Source organism: Euphorbia lathyris, chromosome 4 (assembly GCF_963576675.1).
Source record: "Euphorbia lathyris chromosome 4, ddEupLath1.1, whole genome shotgun sequence".
In the NCBI taxonomy this organism is placed as follows: Eukaryota; Viridiplantae; Streptophyta; class Magnoliopsida; order Malpighiales; family Euphorbiaceae; genus Euphorbia; species Euphorbia lathyris.
The window spans coordinates 23130255-23144745 of record NC_088913.1 but is presented as its reverse complement, the minus strand read 5'-3'; positions in this window follow the sequence as shown (position 1 = coordinate 23144745).

Sequence of the window (14491 nt, the reverse complement as noted above, 5' to 3'; positions counted from 1 at the left end):
ATTTGTGTGAAAAACTCTAAAACGACACTTATTTGAAACCGGAGGGAATAGTATATAAATCTCCTTCTATTTTACTCTTCAAAGAACAAAAAAATCTTCATTTATAACCACATTAATTCTCCTCGGTTCCCACTTAAAAGATAAAAAAAAATCTTCATTTATAGCTCATTAATTCTCCTTCCATTTTTATTATATTAAAAAAAAGTGTTGTTAAACCCAGCCTCAATTTCCCACCTCTAGTCCCGTGAAAGGACGAAAGTACCCTTTGATGCTTTGAGGTGGGAAAATGGGAGAAAAAAACCTCTCCCGGCACGCGGGCGTGAGGTAATCACGCCTCCCCTGTGGTGAGGCGTGATAGCCTCACGCCCGCATGTATAAATCACAAAAAAAACTGTTGATGCTTGTGGTTAGAATTACCCGTTTAGAAATAAAATTACGACATTTTAACTCGGATTACCAATTAACAAACAAAATTTAAAAACATAAACATTAAAATAAAAATTAATAAACATAAAAATTATATACATAAAAGAGTAAATATAATATCAAAAGTGTTAAAATGTATTAAGTTCTACAAAAATAATTTAGTTCGCCCGACGCCACGCATCCATAAACGCATCCATCTCCCTCTTAATACGTGGAACATCATCGTCAGATCGGTGGATAGCCGCTAGTTGGGTGACATGCCACAACCAGCTAACCCACTGCAAAAAAAATAAAATAAAGAAATATTAAAAAATAAACACATATAAACTAATACTAACTAATAATATTAAATAATAATAAACTTACAAATTCACTGTTGGCGTGATCATGCTGGACCGGTCCAGTCTGTGGTGCATGAAGGAGATGATGATGCGAATATCGCATATACCAGTCCATATAAGCAGGATCACAGGCAGTGGTATCGTATCCAACTGGTCGGCATCTCCTCCGATCAATGTCCCGAGCCGATGGAAATCTCCGCCAGGTGTCCTCAACTGTGACAGATGAATGTGTGAGCCTGTACGATATAGACTTCCATGGTCGTACTGCTTTATCAGGTCTAATACGTTCAGCTGGGATAGACTGAGTATATCCAACCTGACGTAACGCTCGATCGGGCATATACGGATCGACGATGTCTCTACACCGTATCCAACCGGCGTAGGACACTTGAAGCCGATCATCATCGGGGACAGGACCATAAGGCAACCACGTCACCTAAAAAAAAAATTATAATACTTAATAATAAATAATAATATACTATAAATAATACATAAATTAATTCTAAAATTTTATAAAATACCTCTGCTGCTGTCATACGGTCCAGCTGCCCGCGTATGGTATCTAGTCGGGCGGTCGTCTTGCCTGGTACCCTGACCTCCCATCTAAGTGCACGGGCACGGTCACCTGGGATCGCGTGAGCTAGTCTATGCGGCCGGAAGACCGAAAAATACTCATATATCCACGCCTGTAGTAGGGTCAAACAACCGCATATACCAGAACAGTCTCCTCTGCTCGCTATCCCCAGCTGCCGGTACAATGTGGCAAGTGTAGCAGACCCCCATGAAAATCCAGCTAACCCTTTGACACCGCCATAAACCTCAGCAAGAATCGCCGGCCTAATCCTATCTCCACTCTTGTCAACAAACAAGGTGGATCCAAGCATAAGCCACATCCACGCTGTGGCCCGTGTAGCGTCATCCATACCCTCACTGACAAGCCTGTGTACAGCATCAATAAATACACCTCCACCACCCCATAAATGACTGGTCGGTGCCAGAAGCTGCTGACGATCCACCCCAAACATCATCATGCACATGGCATGAAGCCGGTCAGTATTGGAAGACTCGGACACCATCTGACCATCGATCGGGATCCGAAGAATCTCCCAAACATCATGCAGCTGGATAGTCATCTCCCCAAACGGCATGTGGAAGGAGTTCGTATCAGGCTGCCACCGCTCCACAAACGCATTCAACAGTGGAGTGTCGAGAGTCTTAAGCATGATATGTGGAAGGTGAGACAAACCAGTCCTCTCGATCATCTCCTGCAGCTGTAAAATGACACATAAACAATTACTGAATGTTTTTTAGGTTTATAGTTAAAAATACAAATTATAATAAATGTTGACAAACTAAATTATTCTTCTTACCTCGGGTGGGACACCAGAAAACCACTGCCATAAATCTTTGCATGTTGTCGATCTGTTGTAGCATGTCAGAAACGACCTAATCTTTCCTGTCAGCATCCGTGAGGCAATATGTCCTAGAAAACTAGGAATCACGGAACCATCAACGGGCCCTCCATCCACTGGTCCACTAACTAGCCAGCTCTCGTCCTCACTACCTTTGGGACGTTTGCTAGTCCCTGAAAGTTATTAAATTATACTAAAGTTATTAAATTATACTAAAGTTATACTAAAGTTATTAAATTATACTAAAATTATTAAATTATACTAAAGTTATAAAATTATACTAAAGTTATTAAATTATACTAAAGTTATACTAAAATTATTAAATTATACTAAAATTATACTAAAGTTATAAAATTATACTAAAATTATTAAATTATACTAAAGTTATACTAAAATTATTAAATTATACTAAATTTATTAAATTATACTAAAGTTATTAAATTATACTAAAGTTATACTAAAAAATGCATGTAGCGGCAAAGCGACCTCCTACGCGTTGGGTCGGCTGTCTGATCGGGGTCGGCTGATCATCAATATCCTCACTGGCGCGGTCACGTGCAGAGGTAGACTGTCGCACTGCCTGGGCTACCACAGCCAGGCTATCAGGCTCTCTATCAGCAAAATCTGTCTCCCCCTCCGATCCTCCATGAATATCGGGCTGATCCACATGCGCCACCGTCCTCACCTGCTCCGTCGCAGCCCCTCTCCGCCTACAACCGGATATATCTATACCACGCAATTTCGTGTGGCGTGGTGTATTATCCTTGTCATCCATATCTAGACGACGAGCAGACGACGAGATGAATTTCCCACCCCTAATAGGCCGCTCCGTCTAATAAAAAATTATACTGAAGTTAATTTTAAATGTAAATAAATATTACACTAAATTATAAATTGAACTAAATTAATTTAAATGTAAATAATATAAATATTTAAAAAAAAAACAAAAACCCAAAGGGCGTATGAACATCACGTCCTCACCTTAGGTCGGGCGTATGAACATCACGCCCGTCCTTAGGTGCGGAAATGTGGCTATCACGCTCGAACCACTGGTCGGGCGTGATTGTCTCACGCCGGAACCACAGGTCGGGCGTGATGTTCATACGCCCGACTGCGATTCCGGCGATTTTAGAAAACGAACCACTGATTTCAAATCAAAGATAAAATCAACGAAATAAAACGGTAAATCTTACCATTTTAGGTTTCCCTTTACGGCTTTTGTCACCATCCATGATTCGGTTTACTAATTTGTCCGGATTTGAGCAAAAATCGTATAGGGTTTTTGAGAGGTTTTGAGTTTTTTCAAATTTAGTGCAAAGGTAGTTCGGTCTATTCCCGGAGCTAGAAGTATAAATTAGTGGCTGGATTTAGTAACCCACAAAAAAAAAAAAATCTATATTTATTCTATCATTAATTCTCCTTTTGTTTCCCACTTAAAAACAAAAAAGAAAATCTTCATTTATATCTCCATTAATTTTTCTTCTGTTTCCCAAAGGAATATGATTGGGATTTAATTTAGGAGATGGGTTTGTTTTTTGCTTTTTTTTTTTTTTTTTTAAACAAAGGAAAATTCATTAACTCCAATTAAATGTAAGTACATCAATAAAAAAAAAGCACTGACTGCTCTAACCAAAGTATGAACATGCTGAACAATAATAAAAGAAATAGTAGTCCCTCCATTTTCAAATAAGTGTCGTTTTAGATAATTATTTTTGTTCTTTTTTAAGTGTCGTTTTCGTTTTCCAATAAAATTTAATATAGTTTTTTGGTCTAAGCATTTAAATTTTGTCTTGATTTATGTGTTTTTTAAGCTTTCAAATTTTTTCTCCAACCATTATAGGTGAGAGAATTTTTATTTAGTTAATCCATGTAAATTTATTAATTTAAGTGCATATTAATTTTGTTTCTTAATTTGTGTAAAAAACTCTAAAACGACACTTATTTGAGAATGGAGGGAGTATAACCAACTAACTCATGTAATAAGAGAATACAATCATCAATAATATCATGTAAATATGAAAGATTAGATCTTGACGAACAAATAGCATTAAAAGCCAATTGGCTAGGGTTGCACATATGAAAACGGAAAACCATAAAACCAAACAGAAATCATATAAAAAAAAAGAGATTAACCGAAACCAACAGACTAGTATTTAACTTTTTATTTTAAAATTACCGGTTTTCGATTTCTGTTTCGTTATTCCAAAAACCTCGTTAACCGAAACCGACTGAATATCAATTAAATATAATAAAAATAAATTTATACTATTGAATATATACTTATACAAATATTAGTTATTTATCTCTATCTAATAACATACTAATATATACTTATTACTTTCAAAAATATAACATATACTTGTTATCATTTTTTAATTAAAAAAAAATTCATCCACCGATTATCATTTAACAATTAAATTATTATTATACTATTACTTACACACACAGACTTATAGTACATGTTTTCATTAAGTTGAAACTCTATATTCTACTATATTTTTTTTCATTAATTCATACACTTTATAATGCTTTAGTTAATTTTATTTCACAGTAAACTTTCGTTGAATTCTTTTATTGTTTTCATGTTTATTTACTAATGGTTAGAAACCAAAATAAAAGGTTAACCGATCAAATAATTGGTTAACTGACTAGTGGTTAGCCGAATTTAGTGGCTAGTGTTATGGTTAGTGTATTTAAAAAACCGATAAAATTATTAACTAACCAAATCAATTTTAATGGATTGATTAACCAACCACATGCACCTCTAGAGTTGATAGTTTGATTGGATGTTGACATTGTCTAAACCTTGAGACTTTATCCAACTTAAGACTTCTTTCATAGCCATTACTTCAACAACAACATGACTATAATAGTCCTAGAACGCAACACAACTACCAAATATGGTTGCGTATATTAAACACCCAAAAGAATAATAACCATCCTTTTTAAAAATTTGTGAATCAACGTTACGGGCCAACACACCTTCATTAGGTTTCTTCGAGGACAATAAAGCTTGGGAACTTGGGGCAGAAAGACTCAAAGCTTAAGAGCTTGCACTTCAATAAACCCTTTTCGAGCCAAAGTTTAGGGGAGATGTGTTCCCATTTTCAAGACGTGATCATTGGGTAGGTGGAAGTCTTCGAGTGGATCAATGGGTTGGGAAGTGTATCCCACCGATAATCTAGTGCACCTAAGGTGTCAATAACAAGGGTGATGTGCTCGGGCTCCAGTCTCCCTAGATAGTTATTGGTTCCCTACTATGCTTAGAGGCGGCCTATGAACTTGATAGGGTTGGGGTCATATTGAAGAAATCAATAGTCGCTGCAACATTTGCAAGCCAGTGGAATATCGACCATAACCCATTCCATTTGCACCTCTACCTCTTTAGGGTGTTACAAGAAAACTAAAGAGATTGATATCAGAGAGACTGATCAGACGGAAGATCCCTTCTCGTAACCAGATCTTATGAAGCTTTATGCTGGTAAGAGCCCATGTGATGAGGTTTATCGAGCTTCTAGCGTATATTAGGATTCAGTGGAGTTTAGAGATTACATGTAATTTGACTATATGCTAACCCTAGAAAGACATGTAATATGAAATAGAGTGGGTATATTCTTATATTTTTACATGTCACCATCATTAATAAAGATAATAAAATTATAATTATCACCTGCAAACATGATTCGAATTTCTCATATTTTTACATATTATCGTTAATAAAAGATAGTAAAATTATATGTAATTGTAAACACATTACACAAACTGAACAAGCTATTAGAGGACCTTTTGGGATAATCGATGTTAACATGCTAATCCAAAAATAATATAAAATATTTAAAAATATTACAGTATCTTCCAATATTTTTAAATGTTACCATAATATAGGTACGTATAGTAAAATTACATATAATCTCTAAACACAACATGAAAGCAACACTAACTCGATTGGATCGGTGCAATTATGATACAATTTTTTTCATTGGCTAGGGTTGACTCATTTGATACTAACCCAACAATTGACATAACACGAAGTTTAAAACATGAACCCCATAATTTCCACCCCCAATTGGCCCCCTAAACGTACTTAAATTGACTAATTGGCCCCTTAACTAACTTAATATGACATATTAACTCACGAGGGCATCAAGTTGAGGAAGATGAGTAAAATAAACCAATGGGGGCTATCAAGTCAAAAGGTACGTGAAGAGAAACATAAGTGTGTCGAAATAAGTCGAAGGAGCCAAAACACGCTTTGACTCACCGAGTCATAACAAATGAGCAAATCAAACTATTTCAAGCCATTTTTCAGATTTGACACGCCTTTGTATTTTAGGAATAACTTCATCATACAAACTTAGACTAGGGCAATTTAAGTTTCTATGGAAAGCTAAGACATAAAGCTTCAACTTCTATCTTTTACACTTTTCTTGATTCATACTTCAACATGCTCAAAATCGAGTCACGAGACTAATCATCTCTTGAAATAGGGGGAATTAGAGGTTTAAATATATTTCTCCATATGTCTAACGTTTTTAACTTTTTTATTTGTGTTTACTTAGTCTTTAACTAGTTGGGGTTTGAGGTAATTTTTCTCTTTAAGGTTAGAGGGTATAAATTCATCAAATTTCTAAGTTGTATGGAACTTTTATCATCGTTATCAAATCAATTTCAGATTTCTTCTTAGGAGAGTTACGATTGCTACCTAATATTTGCATATTTTTCAATTCCTTCATGTTTAGGTTGAGATTTTTTTTGTTGGTTTAGGGTTAAAATCTTCACAAACTTCTTTATCTCAACATCTCTCTGCAGCATTTGGTATTAGAGATGGGTCTTCTCCTAAAAAGAGACTTCTTCGAGCAATTGATTCCATAAAAGTTTGGAAGCCATTGAAAATAAATTTGAAGATCGGTGACATGAGATGAGAACTTCAATGGAAGAATCAAGAAATGAATATTAATTCTTAAGTATGGAGATAAAACCCTCCATGGATGAGGCAAAAATGAGTTTCGACAAATGTTCCAACAATTCTTATGACATGTAAACTAAAGATAAAAGAAAGTTATTTCATCATGTTAATAGACCCAATTGCTCCTCTAAAGACATCATCATCTATTTCTCCTCAAATATATCTCAAAGTTCAAGAGGTAAACTCTAACTTCTCAAATTCTTATGTTGAAGTTATGAGTATGGAAATTGATAGTGAGTTGTTGGATTTTTGTGTGAATGAGGAGATGGATATTTGTATGGATGAGGAGAAAGAAATTTTAATGGTAAAGAAATGGGTGGCATTGATGTTGTGTGTGGTGAGATTGAAAAAACTATGTTGGAAATGATGTCCCTTATGTGTTTGACAAAATACCCTTTAAAAATAATTCCATTAGTATGCTTAAAGAAAATGGGGATATTGAACTTGAAAAGGGGAAGAATGAAATGGAGCTTGATAGTTTCCATGAGAAGAAGAAAAATATCAATTTATGTGTGGACATTAAAGGTATGGCGATGGAAGAGATGTTGGTGGATCAAATTTGTTAGGGGGTAGCAAATTCAATAGGACCAATGACTTGGGAAAATGAATCAACAATTTGTGACATGAATAGAGCTTTATCTTTGAATGTAACACTTCAAAGGATGTGGAAAATCTATGAAGGGGAATCTTAATCCTACTTCTTTGGAGCGTTCAGTGTTATGTAGATTCTTTTGTGTTATGAATCTAAAGAATGGTCATAGAGAAGTTGAGCATGCGGGGTGTTATGTGCTTATTGCTAAAGGGAGTAATTATATGCTTGAATAGACAACGCCATGAAGAATAACCTATGGACAACGAGATTGGGTTGAGAATGGGAAGAAAAAGTTTGAGAATAAGTTAGATAGTGATGATGGATATGATTATGATGTGGATGATGGGCATAATGGAGTTAGCGGAGGTAGGAATGAGTTTTGGAATGTTAAAAAGAACCAATATAGAGGTGATGCTTTAGGGAGAAATGCATATAGTCGAATGGGTGGTGATACCAATCCATTGGCTACAGACCAACTGGAGCTAATATACAAGGGGAAGCAAGTTACAAGTTCTAGTGAAACTAAGAGTCCTTATGTCGAAAGGCTCCTATGGGAGATAGAAGGCAAGTTAGAGAAGCTCCACTACATTTAATAAAAATATAAACCCTTATGCTAAACTGACACCTTTCAAATGTTTTCAATGTAATGAAGTGGGATATAGATCAAACGAGTTCCCCAAAAGAACAAATATAAATATAGTAGAAAGATATGGAGATTATTATGTAGAGGATGATGGGGTGCATTGTGATCCGATTGAGGATGATGATAATGGAGAGCTTGATAATGGGACACAATGCATGTGGTGAAGAGGTTGCTTAAGTCTAATTGGAATGAAGAAGGTCAAAGACACCAATTGGTTGGCACGATGAGTCTAGTGCAATGTGGAAAATGCAACCTTATCATTAATAGTGGGAACCAAGAAAACATCACTAGCCAAGTCGTCGTTCAAAAAAATTCGCTTAGTTGTTGAGCACACCCAAATCTCTATAGTGTTGGATGGATCAAGAATGTGGGAGAGCTTTGAGTCTCTCAATATTGCAAGGATCCTATCACCATTGAGGCTTATAAGGATAAAGTCTATTATAAGGTGGTCGATATGGAGACTTGTCACTTGTTGTTGGGAAGACCATGACAATATGATGTAAATGTTATGCATTTGGGAACGCAAAATACTTACAAGTTCATATGGGGTAAAATATATTCTCACTCCTATGATGGAATGGTCTAACAAGAAAATGCATACCACTTTGATTGTTTGTCCAACTCGGGAATCAATTTTGAAAGGATGTATGGGAATTAACAAACTGCTATATTGACGAAGGGAACTAATGTTATGGAATTAGAGTTAGTGACGAAGATTGCAAGGCCTTTTCCTTCAAAGAGCTATCTCAAGAGCTACTACTTTTGAGGAACATATCACACCACATTCTAAAACATCGTTTACCTAGTCTTCCTCATGATAGAGTAAGCTCTCAAGAAAAACGATAAAGAGTGCCTTGTGACACCTTTCGGAATGCTAAAATCTCCTAACACATTCATGAATAGGATGAATTAAGTCTCTCGTCCATTAAACTCTAAACCTGTTGTTATGTACCTTGTTGAAATGCTTGTGTTGGAAATTGTTTTTGATTTGTTGAGAGAGCACCAACTTTATATATGTGTTATGAAGTGTAACCTTGTGGTGAAGAGATTGATGTTCTTGTGGCATATGGTGAGTAGGAATGGTATATGAGTGGATGAAGAGAAAATGAGAGCAATTTGGGAATTGCGAAATGGTGTCCAAGTTAGTGAAAAGAAGAATAAAGAAGTGCAGGTGTAGACACCGAGTCGGAGGACCTGTGACGAAAACCTGAAAACAAGACGGTTGAAGCGATTGATTCCGAAAGTTTCAAAAATAATAAAATAAATAAGTTACAGTCGGTCGGATAGCTCGCGAATGCTTAACGGCACTGTGCGAGTACTTAGCGGCGGCCGGCGCGTATTCGACGACAGTCGGACGCAGGCTCGACGACGCGAAGCACGCGCTCGACGTCTGTCGGACGCACGCACCCAACCATGAATAGTACGCGCTCGGTGTCCGAGCGAGGCACGAGCTTGGCAGCACGGGACGCGCGCTCGTCGGCCACGGGACGTGTGCAACCGGCAGCGCGGAACACGCGTTCGGTAGTCACGACGCGTGAACGCCCGACGACGCGGTACGCGAGTTCGACGGCCGCGGGGCGTGCACGCCCGACGGCGCGAGGCGCGCCCCGGCGGCCGTTGAGCGAGTGCCCAATCGCGTTGGGCGGAAGCCCAAAGGTAGGGGGCGCGCGAGCGCCCAACCGCGTCAGGCGGACGCCCAACGGCAGTTGGGCGCGCGCGCCCAACCGCGCGTTGGGCGCTCACCCAACGCTGTTGGGCGACCGCCCAACAATCGTTGGGCGGTAGCCCAACGTGATGTTGGGCGGCCGCCCAACTAGCCTTGGGCGGCCGCCCAACTAGCCTTGGGCGGCCGCCCAACGGCTTTGGGCGACGCCCAATTTTGCTCGGGCGTCGCCCAAAGTTTCCGGGACCCGTTTTCCTATATAAGGGGCACGGATCCCAATGCAAAGGGGGGAGGGATTTCTTGGAGCCTTTCTCACTCTAAACATTTTTAGAGAGAGAAAGTGAATTTTTTTGCGAAAAATATTTTTTTTTCTCAAAAATTCCGAGTTTCCTAAAGTTAAACTTTTACTAAAAATATAAAAAAGGAAGATCGCGACTCGTGGAATCGATCGGCTTCGACTGTCAGATACCGAATTTAAGGTATTATCCGAGGACTAGACTCTTTTATTTTATTTTATTTATTCTCTTCTTCTATTTATTTTTTATGTTATAGTTTCTTTATTTGATTAGTTATTTATTTTATCACGTTTTATTTAATTAGCGTATTTATTTAATTTTCGTTTCGTGTTGAATAAAATTCGGTTTTGTTTTAAAATAGAAAACCTCGTTTTGATATCCCAATACGAACCGTGATCCGATAAAAAGGTAGTTCGGGTATCGAAAAACATTGAAATTATAAGTTTCTAATTTAGAGGAAATTTCCAAATAATGTTTTAAAATAAAAAACATCGTTTTAGGAACTTCCGTTATTGACTATGATCCATTTTTGGTAGTTCGGAAATCCAAAACGATTGAATTAGATTTAATTTAAAGCTTTTGAATAAATCTGGAAACAATTAGAGTGCTGCTGTAATTTGCCATTTCTGTCACTAATTGCTGTTTACCGACGGGTAAATCTGTCAAAACGTAAAAAATGCCATTTCAGTCTCTTTTTCTCAATTTTTAAGCTTTTAATCCTTAATATATATATGTATAGTTATGTAATATATGTTTTTCCAACTATTTTAGATATTTAGTCTATATAATCATTTAGGATGTTTGCGTATCATTTTGTATTCAATTTTAAATATAAGTATATGTATATATATATTCTTTTTATTCATTTGAGTTATATTAGATTTTATTTTGAAGGTTATTTACTTGGGTATTTTGGGAGAATTAATAGGTATTAGTATATGTTATTTTTGATATTTAAAACTATAATAGTTATGTATATATGTAGTTTTGGGACATTTGGGTTATTTTATTAAATGAAATTATTTTGGATAAATGTTATTTTCTTATTTATGAAGTTTATTTACTATTTTCACCTCTTTTAAAGTATAAATATATTGTACCTAGTATTTTCATATATGTATAGTTTCTTTTTTATTAACTCTTATTTTCATATTCTCTTTTGATTTGGATGTATATATATATATGCTTAAAATACTTTCTTTATTCTTTTGGACCATTTATGGGTTCATGTTTCAAATGGGCTTTATTTGAGTGTGAATCTTGATTTAAGTGGGTTTATTATTGTAATTATAATAGGTGAAAAGTCCATTAAATAAAAGGGGAAAATAAATCACAAAAAGAGAGTTTTTCAACTTAATCATTTAAACTAATGAATTTTTAGAGGTTCCTAATGTAAATAAATGGAGTTATTTTAGTTAATATTTCAAATCTTTTCCAAAACATCACGTTTTAAAACCTTAATCCGTTCCAAAGGCGGATCAAGCGAACATTGTAATTAAAATCGTTTTCTTTGTGAATAATAGAGTTTTTGAATCATTTTCTTAAAGGGTTTGTACAAAATTAAATTGACTTGTATGTTTAATCATGTTTTCCTATTAAAAGGTTTTTATCCTAACGTTTTCAAACACTCGAGTCGTCCCAACGGCGATTCGGGTGAACTTCATCAAACGGGGTTTTAAAACGCACCTAAATCGTTCCAACGGCGATTAAGGTGCGAACCATGTAAATAAACTCGTTTTGGGGAGATAAGTTGGTATAGAGTAAACACACAACCTGACATTTAAATAAAGTCGTAAACCACTTCTTTCTTCCCCCTTCTCTGTGTATGTATAATATAAATGGGTGATTCTTTACTAATGTGGCTTTTCAATAATATATGCTCAAAACGGTTTCTAAAAAGAGAAAGAAAAGGTTTCAAATGAATTTTAAACTTAAAGAAGTATACGATTAGTCCGTTATCGCCTAACATGCTGAGTAGGAGGCCGGTGGTTCATAACCGGGCGATGTTGGGGTGCCTAATAGCCTTTCTCCGGAAAGGAGCAAGCCTTCTCGGCTCGTACCTAAGTTTCCCGAACCCACACCGGTCTCCCGCAAGGGATCGGTGTTCATTTTCCCATTCGTGGGTGGCGACTCTTCCATATCTCCGAGCTCCGGTCCTGCCGAGCAGCTTGATTCCACGATTGGTTGCTTTTGGCGCCAATCACCGCTTACATCGCCATGAGGTTGTCCACCCCCCGGTTCGCCCGGGAGATTAGGCCGCGGCACCTCGTCTAACAGCAGGGTTGGCCTACACAAAGTAATATGAGTGCCATAAAAATTGTTAACTGGAGAGCTAAGAATAGATTGACAAATATCTACGAGATATTCCATTTGACTTTGGTGATGAGTGGAAGAAGAATGTCGATATAAATGTCAATAAAGAGTTGAGCACAACACTAGTCCTTATATTTTTGAATTTTTGACAAGTGGTTATAAGTTAATTACGATGCTAGTTAGATGAAAGTCGATGATGAGATTTTCTTATATTTGAGCAAAATGAGGTTTGCGAGTACATCCCATAACAAACATCAACATTTGCAATACTTCATTTGAAGTTGTGAAGAAGTTGAACTGGAACATATTCCCACTAGCTTTTCCAAATTGGTTGGAAATGACATCTAATTGGGTTTTTTTAAAGATCCGAGTTTATCTACTTTGGATTCCTCTTTTCTTTATATAACAAGTAACTTGGGGTCAAGTTCTTTTCAAGAGTATGTGTAGGATGGGAATATCATGTTGAGGAGAAAGAGCAAAACAAACCTTGAGGAGCTATCAAGTCAATAGGGATGTAAAGCAGAGCATTAGTAGGTCGAAAACAAGTCAAAGGAGCCAAAATATGTTGTCTTGCCGAGTCAGGCACTTGACTCCCCGAGTAATAACAAAGGAGTAAATTAGACTATTACAAGCCAATTTACATATTCGACATTGTTTGGACATAACTTCTTCATACGATCTCTAATTGAGGTGATTCAAGTTGCTATAAAAATCTAAAACAAAGAGTTTCAATTTCTCTCTTTGATATTTTTTTGAGATTCCGACCTAAACATGCTCAAAATCCAATCGCAAAATTAGACATCTACTAAAATGGATGGAATTACAAGTTCAAATGTTATTTCTTTGTATGTCTTTAGAGAGATATAGATTCATGAGTTTCTAAGTTGTATGAAGCTTTTATAATATTTACCAAATCAATTTTAGATTTCTCCTTCAAAGAGTTACTTGAGATTTTACGATTTTTCAATCCTTTCAAGTTTAACTTTATAGTTTTTTATTAGTTTAAAATTAAAATGTTCTTTCTCTCAACCCCTCTCTTCATTAATAACCCTCTCAACTTGCTTACAGTGATACGAAACATTCTTGAAATTCAAGGGGTCAATGAGGCCCTAACGTATTCATTACAAGTATATCTTCATTTCCTTAGGATTTGCAAGAATAGGGAAATTTTCACACATCAGTTTTGCTTGGATACTGTTACAAACTAAATAATAAGTCTCTAAGTCTGTATTTATTGTTTCATTATTCTCTGTTGTGTCTGTTATATTATTGAGTCTGTATAGGTATGGGTCTCCTTTCTAGTCATGGGTCTCTTCCTACACCCATCCTTTCATCATGTATATATATGTGTAAAGCTTACCTATCAAAAGTATGAAGTAAGAAATACTTTCATCATTTCATGGTATCAGAGCTGCCCTTGTGAGTAGTGATTCTGGAATTTCTTTTAGTTCTGGAATTTTTTTTTTCACTACATCTGGTTTGTGTCTTGTTCTGTCCCAAGTATAGAACAGTTAGACACTTCTTTTTTTTTGGGGGGGGGGGTCTCACAGCACACTCCAGTAGCAAGTACTCCTTGTCTGTGGTTTCGTACAAATCTGGTCACCGGAACTGAAGCGCGTCCGGCGACCCTCCGACATCGTCCAGACTTCCGACCTCCTTGGTTAGTTTCCGGTTCCTCCAACTTTCGGGTGTTTGTTGGTCACTCTCTACTGTCTGGGCTATTTCCTTCTTTTTAGAAGCTTCTGCTGCTGATTTCTCCTGTGTGATTGTTCTTGTCTCTGCATACTACTTGTTGTTCCTTCTTTTTTTTCTTTTTGGGAAATTTGTTATCTATTTGTG